The 17,009-nt window shown below is 46.8% G+C and overlaps 2 protein-coding genes across 3 annotated transcripts in view; both read left to right on the forward strand.

Moving 5' to 3' along the window:
* The first annotated feature begins 5,802 nt into the window (after window positions 1-5,802).
* Window positions 5,803-17,009, forward strand: part of LOC310670265 (uncharacterized protein) — a 100,791-nt gene continuing 89,584 nt past the window's right edge. Inside the window, exons 1-2 of the mRNA XM_083425329.1 lie at window positions 5,803-5,882; window positions 8,061-8,151. The gene's annotated coding sequence lies outside the window, so the exon portion shown is untranslated. The remainder of the gene's footprint in view (window positions 5,883-8,060; window positions 8,152-17,009) is intronic.
* LOC310670381 (tripartite motif-containing protein 10-like) overlaps window positions 12,644-17,009 on the forward strand; it is a 34,266-nt gene continuing 29,900 nt past the window's right edge. The window contains exon 1 of one of the 2 annotated variants that reach the window (XM_083425629.1): window positions 12,644-12,717. The gene's annotated coding sequence lies outside the window, so the exon portion shown is untranslated. The remainder of the gene's footprint in view (window positions 12,718-17,009) is intronic. The other variant, XM_083425628.1, reaches the window with a different exon arrangement.

Raw genomic sequence — 17,009 nt, forward strand, 5'->3', positions numbered from 1 at the left:
TTCAGCGAGTGTATGCTGATGTGATTGGTCCTCTAGCACCGTCTAGAGGCAATGCAAGATTTTATCTTGTGTGTGTGGATCATTTCTCTCATTACGTGTGGTTATTCATGTTGAACAAACCACAAGAAGCCTTAGAAAGGTTTAAAGAGTTTTGTGGCAAGGTTAAGGATATTCATGATGCTAACATTGATTGTCTTTTCACAGATGAAAAGCCAGTTTTTCTTTTACAGGATTTTCAGGATTTCCTGGATAAGAAAGGAATAAGGCACAAGATTGCTGTTTCAGCAGATGCATGGAACAGAAGTGTCTGTGTGCAAGTGAACAAAGAATTGCAAAATGGCATGAAGGCGCAATTGCTGAGTTCACACTTGCCACATGAGTTTTGGGCTGAGGCTTTATCATGTTATTGTTACTGTTGGGTGAGAAAGGTTTCAAAAGGTATGGAATGTTCTCCTTTTGAAAAGCTGTTCCACAGAAAACCTTCTGTCGCGCATTTTAAGGTTTTTGGATCTCAAATCAGGACAGAAACTCCAGATGGGGTGAAAAATGCCAAAGGCATTTTTGTGGGTTATGAAAAGGGTCTCTACAGAGTAATTTTGTCTGAATCTGGTCAGGTGATTCTCACAAAATTTCTAGAGAGTGCTCCAGAACAGGAGAGAGTAATTGTTCACACATATCCCACTGAGGACAGTTCAGATGATGATGATGATTTTACTGATTACAGTGGTACTGAGAGTGATAGTGATAGCTCGAAGAGCTCAGTTGACACAGTCATTGAGAGGAAATCTCACACAATGGCCAGACCTTCACAGGTGGAGGATGAACCACTGTTTACTATTGGAACTGGTTCTCCAAAGAGTCCTGAGACTGAACCAGTGAGCAGAGAGGATCAGCACCTTACACGCAGGTCTGAGAGAGTTACAAAGGGTGTACCACCCAAGAGGTACTCAAAAGAGTTTGCTAACTCAGCTGTAGCGTGTGCTACTATTGTTGACAACTCAAGACAGGTTAAAGCTGTGTCTAAGTCAGAGACAGAGACACAACAGGGAGTTGCTAAGCGTAACACTACATTCCCTAGCCAAGGAAATGCAGATGCACTCATTCCTTGGAAATCAGACAACCAGAGAGGTACACTGGGGAAACCAGTGGCGGGTAGTTCCAAGGGTGGAACTGAAATAACAGGGGAGTGTTATATGTATAACAACTGTTTGTTTTCCTCTCTGGATCACGCTTTGCTCGCAGCACACATTGAATCAAATGGGGGAGTATGTTACGATATTGAAGCAATGATGCTGCAAGCTGATTGCTTGGAAAAGTCATGTGATGTTGGGAGTGTCTGTGGGAAACAGACAGCACCGGAATTAGCTCAGAGTGTAATATGAGCTGCACAGGAAGTGTTTGTTCAGTCGTCTGCTGGAGTTTGAAGAGAGCAGACATGTTTTTGTAATGCTGCAGAGACAGAAAATAAAAGCATGTAAATACGTTTCTGTCTATCTCTTTCCTGCCGGGGGGGCAGGAAAGAGTGGTGTGTTCTTCTCACGCTGAGAAGGATCGCCTATCGCGACCTCTGCCTGGTCCCTGCTGGGAGAGCAGACCGGGAGGTCAACAGGAGACCAAGCCGGGTGCCTGGGAGAGTTGCCAGTTTCTGCTGATAAAGGCTTGGAATCCAACAGTATTGTGGTGGCCATTGGCTATAAACAATAAAATTTATAGATACAGTAGATTGAACTGCAAAAATAAGTAATAAAATATATAAAACGATTTTATTTTTTTGGTCCTCACTCCCAAATGGTGTGTGTGTGTTCGCTTATATTGTGCTTTTGGTTATATTGGGGGTGGGGTGGGGGGGTGGGGAAGTATGAAGACCAAAACTGCTCCCCTCCTCTACTGAATGAATGCAGGAGACCAGAGGCAGCGAATGAAAAAGCAGGGAAAGACAAACCCTCCAAGGCAATACCAATGAGACGGAAACATGGAAGGTGCCTAAAGAAGCCAGGGTGGCTATCTAAAGAACTTTTAACTGAGTTAAGATTAAAAAAGGATGTGTACAAAAAATGGAAAAGGGGGGAACCCACCAAAGAGGAATTCAAACAAATAGCCAGCACGTGTAGACACAAAGTCAGAAAAGCTAAAGCACAGAATGAACTCAGGCTTGCTAGAGAGGTTAAAAGCAACAAAAAAGGCTTTTATGGGTATGTTCGTAGCAAAAGGAAGAACAAAGAAACAGTGGGGTCACTCAGAGGAGAAGATGGTGAAATGCAAACAGGGGACACAGAAAGGGCTGAACTCCTCAATGCCTTCTTTGCCTCAGTCTTCTCCGATAAAGAAAACAATGCCCGACCTGAAGAATTTGGAGCAAATGATTCAGCAGAGAAAACACAGCCCAGAATAACTAAGGAGATAGTACAAGAATACTTGGCTAGTTTAGATGTATTCAAGTCTCCAGGGCCAGATGAACTGCATCCAAGAGTATTAAAAGAACTGGCAGATGTGATCTCAGAACCACTGGCAATCATCTTTGAGAATTCCTGGAGAACAGGCGAAGTCCCGGGAGACTGGAGGAGGGCAAATGTTGTCCCTATTTTCAAAAAGGGGAAAAGAGAGGACCCAAATAATTACCGCCCAGTCAGTCTGACATCAATACCAGGGAAGATTCTGGAGCAGATCATTAAGCAAACAATCTGTGAGCACCTAGAAAGGAATGCTGTGATCACCAATAGTCAGCATGGATTTCTGAAAAATAAGTCATGTCAGACGAACCTGATCTCATTTTTTGACAGAATTACAAGCCTGGTAGATGAAGGGAACGCAGTGGATGTAGCCTACCTTGATTTCAGCAAGGCATTTGACAAGGTGCCCCATGATATTCTTGTAAAGAAGCTGGTAAAATGCGGTCTTGACTATGCTACCACTCAGTGGATTTGTAACTGGCTGACTGACCGGACCCAAAGGGTGCTCATCAATGGTTCCTCTTCATCCTGGAGAAGAGTGACTAGTGGGGTGCCACAGGGTTCTGTCTTGGGCCCGGTCTTATTCAACATCTTTATCAACGACTTGGATGATGGACTCAAGGGCATCCTGATCAAATTTGCAGATGACACCAAACTGGGAGGAGTGGCTAACACCCCAGAGGACAGGATCACACTTCAAAATGACCTTGACAGATTAGAGGTGTGGTAACGTAACCCTCCACCTGCCCTCTGCCACTCGGCCACACTGTCTTGTTCAGCTCTCCGGCCAGACAGGATCCCTGAGTGGCTCAGGCAAGCGGGGGCCACTTCTTTACAAGACAGGACAAAATATGCTGGTAGCTGCCACCACCCCTTTAACCTGGGGAACTCCAAGCCACAACCTCAAGGGGAAGGCTGCGCCTCAATTAGTCCGGTTTCCCCTAACCCTGCCGTGGGTATCTGCAGGCAGAAATACACATGGTAGGCGTAACCCAGCGGAAGGCAAGGATTAGCTAATTCCCAGAAAGGCACACAACTAAAACAGTTTCCTTTCTTAAAAATTTATTTTAAAAAAGAAGAACATAAGAACACATGCAAACTTGCAGGCACATCACTTGAAGGTTACAGAAGCAAAATAAAAACATTGTAAAGTATAACTAACTCTCTACTTACATCACACTACTGGTAGGTTAGGATAGAAAAGTCTTTAAGTCCGTGAAAGAAACAAGCAGCAATTCTCCATAACAATAGGCGGTGATTGTCGGCTAATTAGATGTAGCTTCCAGCCGGGCTCAATGCGGATTTGCAAAGCGCACTTGACCATTCATTTCTCAAGTCTCTTATCCCCAATACACACGTGGGAACGGAACCCCAAGACCAATCATAACTTTAGATTATTTTCAAATTCACCAATGACTGACTAGCTGATTAATCCATCTAACACTTGGCAGCTGGAGCAATTAAGAAGCCAGAGCCAGATCAAGGGGTGTCCTCCCTTCCTTGATGGTATGCAGTTGTAAACACTTAGGGAGATAACATCAGTGAGAAAATGGGAACAGCATAGGACCCAGGTGTTAGGTCCTTCAGAAAATCAGTTTATTCCTCTCCCCCATAAACTGCTCATCCTGGAGCCTGTTAGTCTCGGGTTAAAGCAACAGAATTCCTTTCCCAGGGTCCTTGTGGCTTGTTGGTTTCCCACAAGGCTTCACTCCCTCACTTAACCAAGGAATGGCTTTCAGAAATATACTAACTTTACTACAAGAGGACTGGGCCAAAACAAACAAGATGAATTTTAACAGGGAGAAATGTAAAGTATTGCACTTGGGCAAAAAAAATGAGAGGCACAAATACAAGATGGGTGACACCTGGCTTGAGAGCAGTACATGTGAAAAGGATCTAGGAGTCTTGGTTGACCACAAACTTGACATGAGCCAACAGTGTGACGCGGCAGATAAAAAAGCCAATGCAATTCTGGGCTGCATCAATAGGAGTATAGCATCTAGATCAAGGGAAGTTATAGTGCCACTGTATTCTGCTCTGGTCAGACCTCACCTGGAGTACTGTGTCCAGTTCTGGGCACCACAGTTCAAGAAGGACACTGACAAACTTGAACGTGTCCAGAGGAGGGCAACCAAAATGATCAAAGGCCTGGAAACGATGCCTTATGAGGAACGGCTAAGGGAGCTGGGTATGCTTAGCCTGGAGAAGAGGAGGTTAAGGGGTGATATGATAGCCATGTTCAAATATATAAAAGGATGTCACATAGAGGAGGGAGAAAGGTTGTTTTCTGCTGCTCCAGAGAAGCGGACACGGAGCAATGGATCCAAACTACAAGAAAGAAGATTCCACCTAAACATTAGGAAGAACTTCCTGACAGTAAGAGCTGTTCGACAGTGGAATTTGCTGCCAAGGAGTGTGGTGGAGTCTCCTTCTTTGGAGGTCTTTAAGCAGAGGCTTGACAACCATATGTCAGGAGTGCTCTGATGGTGTTTCCTGCTTGGCAGGGGGTTGGACTCGATGGCCCTTGTGGTCTCTTCCAACTCTATGATTCTATGATTCTATGATTCTAAGTGCCACTATTTAGAATTAGAGAATGGAGTTATCCAACCCCCAGCCCTCTGAAGGCAATCCTGTATAGGAAAGTTTTTAAATGTTTAATGTTTTATTATGTTTTTTATATATGTTGGAAACTTCTCAGAGAGGCAGGGCAGTGTAATAAGATGTGCGCTGTATAAATAGGAAAATTATATTTATGGAATGGGATGTCCCTATTTTCATCAGAGAAATGTTGGAGGGTTTGGAAAGGTCGGTTGCTGGAGCTAAGTGATTGCATGATCCCAACCAGCAGAGCTGGGAACTGGAATGCCTCCTCCAGTTACCCATTCGGGCAGCAGGGATAGTTGTCAACCTTCCCTTTTTTTGCGGGTAATTCCCTTATTCAAGCGCCGTTTCCCGCTGCTATCCCGGATTGTTAGATATCCTGTAGACTGTCCCAGGGACAGGTGAGGCTGCTGATCCCTTATTTTGAAATCTGAAAATTGACAGCTATGGCTGCAGGGTGGCATCGTCCCAGGTTTCTGGAAATATTTACTGATGAGGAAACCAGTGACTGCACAGCGGATCACAAGGAGACTTATTTGTGCAACATTCTGGATATCCTATAAGATGCCAGGTAGATTCCAATGATACAATAAATTTTGAGGGACAGCGCAAGGGGGCGCATCCAGCCTCGCAGCCTCCCAGGGCCCAACCCACAGCCAGCGAGCTCGGATGCTCAGAGAGGCAGGAAACGGGGCCAGCCAGGGGGACTCGAGAGCGGCTGCACTTTCCTGTCCCCCGCCGAGGAGAACGGAGGAGCAGCGGCCCGTGGCCTGGCGAGTTTCCCCGGAGAGGAGCCGGATTCCTGTGCGGGGACGGAGCGAGGAGTCCGAGGTGCAGGAGGCGGGGCGGGGGGGGGGGGATGGGGGGAGAGCACGTGCGCCTGGCAGGATCAGGCCCCGAGTCTAGCCAGAGGCTGCAGGGCGCCCCCCAACCGGGCAGGAAGGGGAAGGGGCGCAGCTCAGGGGCAGGGCATCTGCACAGGGGCAAACATCTCTGGCTCAGGCTGGCACGGACCCTGCCGGAGACCCTGGGGAGCTGCTCCCTTCAGTCCTGAGCTCAAGGGGCAGAATGAGGGGTCCAAGGCAGCTGCTGCTTCGCGATGGACGATGCATATAGTCGTCCCATGATCAGCGGCGTCGTTGGGGCTTTTGCCTCCCGGGGCGGTCACGGAGTCTGCCGCCCCTCTCCCTGTCCCTCACCAGGGAGCCCCGTCCTCCCTCCGCCCCGACTGTCCTTCCCTCTCGCCTGCTTCTGCCTCCCTGCGGGGGCTGCAAGGGCGATGAGTGGGTTCCGGGGGCCGCAGCACAGGCACAAGCTCATGCTCTCCCACCGGCGGAGAGGGAAGGGGAGGCAGGGGGAATGGAAGAGCAGTGCAGGGGGGGGGCCCTCTCACTCTGCAGCCCCCTGACACTCTTTGCAGGCCACTACTCCCGCCCCCTTCCTCTGCCAGTGCCATCGATAAATCTATCGCCCTCCTTCGTGAATTAGTCTGATCGCCTTTTAAAGCTCTCTTAGCCACCACCATCGCTGCATCTTGTGGCAATGATGTCCATCCAATTCATTTAGCAAGGAAATGGCTTCTTTTGTCAGCCCCAAATCAAGGTACACTGTGCCTACACATGGAGGTTCTGTTGATCAGTCATGGCTAATAAAACAGCTAATAGAGCTATTCCCCGGAGAATGCATAGGATATTTTCCCAAGCTGTCAAAGCTAGTGACCTCTTGTGTCTGGGTGTGAATAAGTGTGACAGGCTTAAACCTGTCTCATTAATTGTTTTATTTCCACCTTCCTCAGTAATACAGCTGAGTTTTCAGATGAAGGCTGAGGGTTGAAGTGGGTGACAGTTTTGAGAATGCAGGGGAAAGGAGGATTCTTAAGAAGTATGGCATATGGAAATGAATTAATGATAATAAAAACATTGAAGACAGTATTGTTAAAGACTGAGGAAGGCGAAATTGAAATTAGCTAGTCATGTTCAGATTATTACTCCTTTCATTTCTATACTGCTTCATATTTTTAAGAAAAAAAATCTAATTAGTAATTAGAGAGAAATCTCATTGCAATTTGTGTCCATAGGATGTTGAGAACATTAACTCTGTAGATCCAGGAGTTCTCTCCTACTGATAGTCTCAGATTTGATTGTTCAAAATATTCCTTTTGTCAGTTTGTTTCTTAGGCTGTGCAGATACCATACATTTAAAGCACGTGGCTTCCCCCAGAGAACCACAGGACCTGTAGTTTATTGCTACAGTTCTCAACACCCCTAACAAACTGCAGCTGGCAGGATTTCTTGGGTGAAGCCATGTACTTTCAATGTTCGGTGGGTCTGTCGCAGCCTTAATCATATACAAAGATCTGTTGCTGCCTTTCCAACATGCTAGAAGTTGCAGCCAGGATCAGCATCCCCTGTCCACTGAACATGCTCAGTCCTCTCACCGGGTTGTTTTTGGATTCCCTCCCTCTGCCTTGGTCCCCCCCCCCCCCAAATATTATTTGTACTTCCATAAACCTTGATGTTTTCCCCGGTCTTTGGATAACTTCCCCTTGTCCCTGGGTGGAGTCGTTTGGGTGACATAATGATTGTTAGTCACAGCCTGAACATCAGAAATAGAAAGAGTAATAATATATTTCAAAAACTGGCAAATGGTTAAAAAATGTGCTTTTGTTTTTATTCTTGAGTTTTATTTTACTTTGTGTTTATTTCTTTTCCAGCAGGGTGGCGTAAACATGGAAGAGCAGGGACCCAGGAGACCCATTCAAAGGGAGAGACTGGAGTGGAAAGGAAGGAAACCTCCTGCCGGCCAAGTTGGGACCACAAGGGATCTTCTGCCTCGGGTAGATTTCTGTCAAATTAAGCAGGAGCCAGAGGAGGGGCAGCCGCAGCAGCACTGGGAGGCCCAGAAGCAGGATTTCCTGAAGACGATGCAGCCCCCTTGTTCAGGGTGGGAAACCCCACAGGCTCCCAGTTCTCCCCACTCCGGGGATGGTGTCCTCCTGGCCTCCTTTAGCGGAGCTGCGGATGCTAGTCGGTGGCCCAGTGGGAGAGCAGGGGGGACAGACCAGACCCTGCTCCCAGACACTGAGGGGCTTCTAGGAAAGGTAAGTGCCCTCCTCTCACCTGGGTTTCCAGCACCTGGAGGTCACAGGTCCACTGCCTCTAGACATGGAGGTTCTGTTTAGCTATGGTGGTGAATATTCCTCCTCCCTGCACTTTCTCTCTAATCCACTTTGAAAAGGCTTGTTAGACCAAACCTTACATGGGAGGTTTGTGATCATATCTCCTGATGTTGTTACTTTAATAAAGCAACCACAGGGGACTCTGAATTTTATCAGAGCACAAGCTACATCAGAAGAGGGGTCCTTCCACCAACCCCCGTTTTCCTCCTCTAAATTGTCTCCATTTCCAAAATGCTCTTTTCTCCCTACTGAGGTAAAAATCTTGGTACGTCCTGCAGCCTCAGCAATCCCATCTGTAGTCGCATTAAATAAGACTGGCCTCCCTTGCAAGGTTGTTGAAAAATCTGTTTAGATAATGGCCAGGTTCAGATGACTAAATCACAGCCTGAAAAGCTGGGTTAAAAATAAGCACAGTTTTTAATGCATTGCTGCAGCAAAGTTATGGTAAAGCCTAAGTTGTCCCAAGTTTACAACCAAAAACTCTAGCCGCCACTGCAGTCTCCTGGCCCCCACAGCCAGAATGCATCACTCCAGGAAGGACCCCCACCCAATCTTTAGTGAGAGAGGGCAAAAGAAAAGGACTCCGCATGAGTAGTTGCACAAATTTGTGCAAGGCTAACAAACGGGAGCTGGGAATGTGCTGGCCCCGTATCTCCCTGCATCTGCCTCCTGACCTAATTGTCCCACCTTACCTCATGATTGGGCCGGCCCTGATGGGGAACTGTGATGAAGCCATAACTAACAAACTTTCCATTTTGCCCAAACCAGGAAACTATGGCTGCCAGCTTTGCAATAAGCTGGGATATTAAGCTAACTTCAAACTGTGCTTGGTCAAAACAGGAAACTGGTTGATCAGTGGCTTCGTGGTTTGACTGATCCCACTGATAGCAGTAAAAATAGGAAGCCCTGTTGCATTTGAAGGGGTTGTTTGGACAGAGTCTGTGATCAGCATGCCTAGCAGGACAGGCTTAAAAAGGTAAAGGGACCCGTGACCAGTAGGTCCAATCGTGACCGACTCTGGGGTTGAGGCGCTCATCTCGCTTTATTGGCCGAGGGAGCCGGTGTACAGCTTCCGGTTCATGTGGCCAGCATGTCTAAGCAGCTTCTTGCGAACCAGAGCAGAGCATGGAAACGCTGTTTACCTTCCCGCCAGAGCGGGACCTATTTATCTACTTGCACTTTGACGTACTTTCGAATTGCTAGGTTGGCAGGAGCAGGGACCGAGCAACGGGAGCTCCCCCTGTTGCAGGGATGCGAACTGCCGACCTTCTGATCGGCAAGTCCTAGGCTCTGTGGTTAACCCACAGTGCCACCCGCGTCCCAGGACAGGCTTAGGAAACAATTATTATTATTGTTGTTGTTGTTGTTACTTGCATCCTGGGTTGCCTCTGCCCATCTGGGTAGCTTCCAACAAAATAAAAACCATCAAAAATTTCCTTGTAAAAGGCTGCCTTCGGAAGTCTTCCATTTTGTAGAAATGGCCTTCGGTTTTAAAGAATTGCCCTCCTTAAGGAATCACGTGGTGTAAACATGTATGTTGTCCTCTAGGTCCAAGCACACACAGACGCACACATAGTAGGAGCAAGCAGTGCTCTAAAGTGCTTATCTTGCGAACTTGCCATCTAAGTTGTTTACTCCTGACCAAAGTTCCTGTTTCCCAAAAGGACAGGACGGTGCGGCTATATCTCTCTAATAGAATCATAGAGTTGGAAGAGACCACAAGGGCCATCGAGTCCAACCCCCTGCCAAGCAGGAAACACCATCAGAGCACTCCTGACATATGGTTGTCAAGCCTCTGCTTAAAGACCTCCAAAGAGGGAGATTCCACCACACTCCTTGGCAGCAAATTCCACTGTCGAACAGCTCTTACTGTCAGGAAGTTCTTCCTCGTTTAGGTGGAATCTTCTTTCTTGTAGTTTGGACCCATTGCTCCGTGTCCGCTTCTCTGGAGCAGCAGAAAACAACCTTTCTCCCTCCTCTATGTGACATCCTTTTATATATTTGAACATGGCTATCATATCCCCCCTTAACCTCCTCTTCTCCAGGCTAAACATGCCCAGCTCCCTTAGCCATTCCTCATAAGGCATCGTTTCCAGGCCTTTGACCATTTTGGTTGCCCTCCTCTGGACACGTTCCAGTTTGTCAGTGTCCTTCTTGAACTGTGGTGCCCAGAACTGGACACAGTACTCCAGGTGAGGTCTGACCAGAGCAGAATACAGTGGTACTATTACTTCCCTTGATCTAGATGCTATACTCCTATTGATGCAGCCCAGAATTGCATTGGCTTTTTTATCTGCCGCGTCACACTGTTGGCTCATGTCAAGTTTGTGGTCAACCAAGACTCCTAGATCCTTTTCACATGTACTGCTCTCAAGCCAGGTGTCACCCATCTTGTATTTGTGCCTCTCATTTTTTTTGCCCAAGTGCAATACTTTACATTTCTACCTGTTAAAATTCATCTTGTTTGTTTTGGCCCAGTCCTCTAATCTGTCAAGGTCATTTTGAAGTGTGATCCTGTCCTCTGGGGTGTTAGCCACTCCTCCCAGTTTGGTGTCATCTGCAAATTTGATCAGGATGCCCTTGAGTCCATCATCCAAGTCGTTGATAAAGATGTTGAATAAGACCGGGCCCAAGACAGAACCCTGTGGCACCCCACTAGTCACTCTTCTCCAGGATGAAGAGGAACCATTGATGAGCACCCTTTGGGTCCGGTCAGTCGGCCAGTTACAAATCCACTGAGTGGTAGTGTCAGAGCTGGCTCCTGGTCCCAGCTCACAAAGGACCAACGCTAGCCGGTAGTAAAGTATCAAAGTCTTTATTGAAGAATAGTTTCCATTTCCAAGCCTCAGCGCCCCAGCTCTACGTCTAGAGTCTAGACCGGCGAAGCTCCGTCTGAATCTCCGCCCCCTGTACACCAGTTTAAGACTCTAATCTTACTCCACCTCTCCCTTCTCTCCTTTCTCCTCTGGGTCCTGCTGCCCCCCGGGGTCTCCTCCCTCCTGGACTCCTCTGACGCAGACGTTGACCCTCCTGACTCCTCCCGCTCTCTTCGGCGGGCTTTAGGACTTGGCTCCCTACCCGGGCTGCCAACTGTGCCGCCTTCCTGTACATTTGAACTTGGCGCGCGCGCGCGTTTAACCTTCCTCTTAACCGTTTCCTCGCTCCCTGACGGAGGCGTGGTCAATCCTGCCTCATGTTCTCCCGCTGGTAGCGCGCCGCCTGATCCCGATGCCTGGGACTCCTCCCCCCTACTTCCCTCTGGTGTGGACGCTGGTCCAGATTTCCAGCTGCTGCTCTCTGAGTCCCCTCTGGCCCCTTCTCCCTGAAGTGCCCCCCTGGGTACTCCCCTTGCCCTGACCATGGGAGCCCCTTTTTGTGAATCCTCTGATTCACTGGACAGACTCAGAGACCTCGGATCGCTGTCATCGCTGACATTACCTTCGGACTCCTCCCCTTCGCTCTCCATTTCCTCCCTCTCCTGTGCCTCTGCTCCTGAACCCCTGACAGGTAGCATAGTCAAGACCGCATTTTACCAGCTTCTTTACAAGAATATCATGGGGCACCTTGTCAAATGCCTTGCTGAAATCAAGGTAGGCTACATCCACTGCGTTCCCTTCATCTACCAGACTTGTAATTCTGTCAAAAAACGAGATCAGGTTAGTCTGACATCTCTCGATTTCTCCAATTCTATAGTTGGGGCACCTTGCACAGTCCTGCTGTCTCTCGGTGTCTAATATTCTTTGCCTGAATGTAGCCTTTGCCTGGCCCAAGCCCAGACTTAGAAGGGCTTGAGGGGCAAAACCCAATTTCCGGAGGGTGTTCAGGACTGCAGTCTGCCAGCCCGACTGGAATTGGTCTCAGAGGATCAATGGGGCTATCCCTCGGGGGAGCAGGTTCAATGTCAGCCATTTGTAAATTGATGTTAGGCAGATGCTAGCCTCCACTCTCATCATCCCCGTTTCCAATCTAACCCATGCGTTTGAGACACATCTGGTGACCTGGAGGACAGCTCTAAGAAGTCTGGATTGAACTCTCTCAAGTGGGGAGAAAGCATAGGAAGGCGGGTCCAAAAAGGAACCATAGAGGAGTTGTGCCAAAGTTTTGGCCTTGTATAATTTTGGAGCTGTGGGAATGAAGAAACCCCCTTGTGCTCTGAAGAATTTAAGGATACAAATAGCAGTTTTTTCCGCTAGGGGGTGCCCAATTGGGGCTTCTCCAGGGGCAGCAGAATGTCTTGGGCAGGAGAATCCCTGCAGGGGCTCTCAGACTCCCTTGGCTTCTTCTTCTTCCCTCCCTCCCAGGAAGCTGCAACTTGCTCTGGATTCTGCGCTCCTCAGGAAGCTGAACCTGCAAACCTAGCTGAGACTGAACCTGCAACCCTGGCCAGGATGGAAGGAGGAAGATGGACGGTTGACCTGGTCAGGCTGTCTCCGGCATCCCTCCCCACAACCTCTGAGCATTCCCTCCCAGGACCCTTGGAGAAATCTGGTGAGTTCCAGGGGAGAGGAGATGGGGACAGGGATAGATGGGTGGTGGAGGGAGAAGGAGGAAAAGATGGAGAGGAGACAAATGGAAGGAAGTTCCTGACAGAAAGAAGGAAGGGGTGAGGCCTTCTCCAAAGCAGCTCTTTGTTTCTTGAATCCTTTTCCTAAAGTAGTGAGGGCAGATTTTCTTCCTCCAGGCTTTGAAATCTTAGGTGTTATTTCCATGGCAAGAATAATTGATGATAATGATGTTGCACACCAATCCTGAAAAATGGGTGAAGGGGAGTGGAAATGCTTCCCATAACTATTTATAATTAATGCATTTAAATTGTTTCTGTTACTCTTATTTTTTATAGGCAGGGTCAGAATGATACATTCCACCAGCATCAAAACACAATAGATGCATACACCTCCCCAATTTGGTGGGCTTAAGGGACAAAGGACCAGTTATCATGATACACGATTCCTGTGGCTGGAGGCTCTACACTTAGGATTGGGCATATAAAGTCAAAGAGCGGATGGTATTATAAGCAAATTGTGTAAACTTGCCAATCTTACAAACTGGGGTTGTTTGTGAGGGAGGGAGGGAGGGAGGGAGGGAGTGGGATAATAATTTATAGCGCCCCTGTGTAATGGCTTTGTTCTCCCACACAGACGCGAGACAACTCCAGTAGTAATTATCTCAGGTTTATTGCTCAAACTCATAAATCACCGTGGAGCTCAGTCTTCAGCCTTTTTTAAAAAAATAATAATATTTATTAATTTTCCAAAAACACAAAAATTACAACACCAAAAAAGAATCATATACGGCAAAATAAGGAAAAAAGAAAAAAGGAGAAGAAAGCAAAAACCCAAATATGCATAAAGAAAAACAAACAAAAACCCACAACCTCCCTCCACCCCTCCCACCAACACAAAAAGAAAAAAAGAGCCAGAAAAAAAAAACATTCAGAAAAAAAATAATTCCATTTTTCAAATTCTATTTTTCAGTAACTTATTTCCTCGGCCTCCTCCCAGCTCCCTTTTTGTATTCCAGTTTTTAATCAAGTCAGCAAATTCTTTCCATCTTTCACTGCTTACTCACTTGTTTACCTTAATCCATTTATACCTTATTCTCTCATCCACATCACAATTTAAGTAAGCATCTAAAAAGAAATTATCCAAGATCCAATTCACCAGATAAGAAGAAAAAATAAAAGAAAACAAAAAACCTTAGATCTTATACTTTTAAATCATATACCCTTATATCTTAATGTCTTAAATCCTTATGTTATTTCCACTAAAGCCAGATAGATTCATTCCACCATCTCCCAAAGGTTCTTAATCATGCCATATTATACTAAATACTGTTTTTAAAGATTCCCAATTTTTCCCACCATCTCCTCCCCCTGGTTTCGGATTCTGCCAGTCCTTTTTACAAATTTTACCAGTCTTTCGTGTCAACAAATTAAATCCCTAGCCCGGTTCCCTTATGTCCGAGGCTCTCAAGTCGTCTCCCTGGACTGCCTGCAAGTTTCTTTTCCGGCCTGAAATTAAGTCCCAAAGAGCTTCTTTCCCAACATCTCCTTTAATCCTCTTCAGCACGCTTGCCCAAACTTCATATTTCAGTTCATAAGCCAAAAAGTATTCCACAGCGTACTCCACAGTCTCTTTGGGATTACAATGCTCCATCTTTCCAAACTTTTCTGCAGTGCCACCCTCCAGCATATTGATCCTCCATCCTGCATCACTCTGTCCACAAGGGCCACTGCTTTTCCAAATCTGTCCTTCGGCCTCAGTAACCTTGAACTTCAATTTATCTCCATCAATTTGAGGCTCTGTTACTGAGACTTCCACATGAGATTCCTCTTGCAGAGTCAGAACTGGTTTTAGTTGCTTCGTCCTCTTCTCCAGTGCTTGACTTTGTGAATTTATTGCTTTTCTCGAGCCACATCTGTTAAATTGTTCCCATTCTGTACCAAAATCAATACATTTTCCCTCAGATCAGAGACACCCTGTTCAAGAATGCTCACTTTGTTTAAAACCTGATCCAACAGAGCTATTATTCTTTCAGCCATATTCTCAATCTTGTTTTCCCAGTATTGTCTGCTGCCCTTCAGAGCTTCTTATCTGTAGTCTGCTCGGAATTTTCCATCCAATGTAGCAATGTAGCAATCCCAGTTCCCAGACATGCAACAGTTGGCAACAGTTTATTTTAGTTATTTTCCATTCACTTCAGTTACAAAAATTTACCATTTCGCTCCTTTTTTCTTTCAAAAACCACAAGTCAATACCTAGGAAAATATGTCTCTGATCCTCCTTCCATAAAAAGTATAATCCATTCTTCCGTCGTTGTTATTTTTAAGTTATAAAGACTGACAGCCCGGTCCCAGGGCTTGAGACGGCAATAAATTAGGTCAACTTTTACTGTCCTACAGGGCTCAATAATCCATCAAAAGAATCTCCCCCTCTTCCCCTGCTTCCGAGGGGGGTTTCAGAAAGCTTAAACGGTAAAAAATTATACTTTACAAAACACTTTTCGAAGGCTCCAGCTTGTAGCGGCTTTGCTTTGTTCTTTCTACAGAACGGAAGGTGGGCTTCCTGTTTATGCCTTCACGTTCAAGTGCCAAATTCAGATAGTTTTGTAGTCCAATTCTGTTACTTATGAAGTTTATTTGAGTCCAAATGTCCACAGGAAAAGTCGGCGCTTTCTGGCAACAGCTGTGCGGCTTCACTCCCTGAAAACAGCGATCGATTTGATGTGCCGTGCCGCTCACCCCACGTCGCTCCGGAGCCCCGAAATTGGGGTCTCCCCGCGAGTAGGGGGGGCACTAAAGGCACGTGCCGAACCCCAAGCCCACGGTCTTCCTCCGACTGTGGTTTTTAGCGGGTCTCCGCCTCGCCGTGGCGGTTAGACCCTTCTTTCCAGGGAGCGGTCTCCTCCGCAGCGGAGGAAATCTGCCATTAGCCAGCCGCGCTGACCCGGAAGCCCAGTCTTCAGCCTGTTCATCCCAGCTTGCAGTTGCCGAGTCCTCCAGCAAAGAAGCCGCCACTTTCGCTTTCTTTTCCCCTCTTCTCGCAGATTCTCTCGAGCCTGCGATTTTTTGGACAGGCTATTTCTGGGGTCTCTGTGTCAGACCTCAAACTGGAGATAACAGTCTGTGCCCCCCCCCCTGGCATCTCCTCTTCCTGCTCTTTGTTCTTTGTTCCTGCTGCAGCTTGGCTGCTCCTCCCTGCTTCACATTCCAACTGAATCACATCTCTTGCGTTCTCAGGCTCTGTCAGCGGAGGCACGAGAGGCTTGAGATTCACAGAGCTGACACCCTGTAATTTTGTCCGTCCCTAAGCTTCTGTGGAGATACTGTGGTGCAACCTTGGTGCAGATTTCAAAATAAGTACACAAAGCCAACAAAGAGACTCAGAGGTTTATAGTGGCACCAGGTTTCCTGGTCAAGAGTCCACTTTGTCAGACTGCAGCCCACAAAAGCTTAGGCCATAATACATTTATCAGCTTTTAAGGGCTGCGAAAGATGAATCAACAGAAGCATAGTTCATCTATGGAATCCATCCTACAGGAGACAGTGACAGCCAGCAATATGGATAGCTTGAAAAAAAGGATAAGACTGATGTCTCTGCTCTGCCCTCGGGGTCCTAGGCAATAATGCTTCTTGATACTAGTTTCTGGAAAGCACACGAAGGCAGAGAAGACTCTTGTGCTCCAATCCTGCTTGCCGGTTTCCCACAGGCATCTGGTTGGCCTCTGTGAGAAGAGGATGCTGGACTAGGTGGGCCTTTGCCTGATCCAGCAGGCTCTTCTTAGGTTCCAATATAGTGCAATATTTACATGTAGCACTTAAGTTTTATTTATTTCACAAGGGAAATACTGTTACTTGAGCCTGAGATCATTTCTTCACTTCAGAAAGAAAAAATAGATGTGTCTAATAAGCCAGTTCCACCATAGATCTGTATTATAAAATGATGGTGCTTTATTAAGTTTGAATAGGATGATCATGTGTTGCTCTTGCCACTATCTCATCAGCTTTAGTAAAATTTGGAACCTAGAGAGGATAGTGGAGAATGAAGGTGTTAAAATGAGAGAACATAAAGATTGGGATTGACATGTGTTCAGTTCCCTTTTTGTCTTTCTTGAAAGTCTAACAGGATTCTCTTTCATCCCAGACTCCCAAACAGGTGAGGAAGATGAAGGTCACAATTCTATGGAGCCACCTGTGAATTCATTGGGAAGAACAAAGAAACAGTTTGAATGTATGGAATGTGGGATGTGCTTTTATCACAGTGGAAGTCTGAGGATACATC

The sequence above is a fragment of the Podarcis tiliguerta genome (genome assembly GCF_965153285.1).
Source record: "Podarcis tiliguerta genome assembly, chromosome: 2".
In the NCBI taxonomy this organism is placed as follows: domain Eukaryota; kingdom Metazoa; phylum Chordata; class Lepidosauria; order Squamata; family Lacertidae; genus Podarcis; species Podarcis tiliguerta.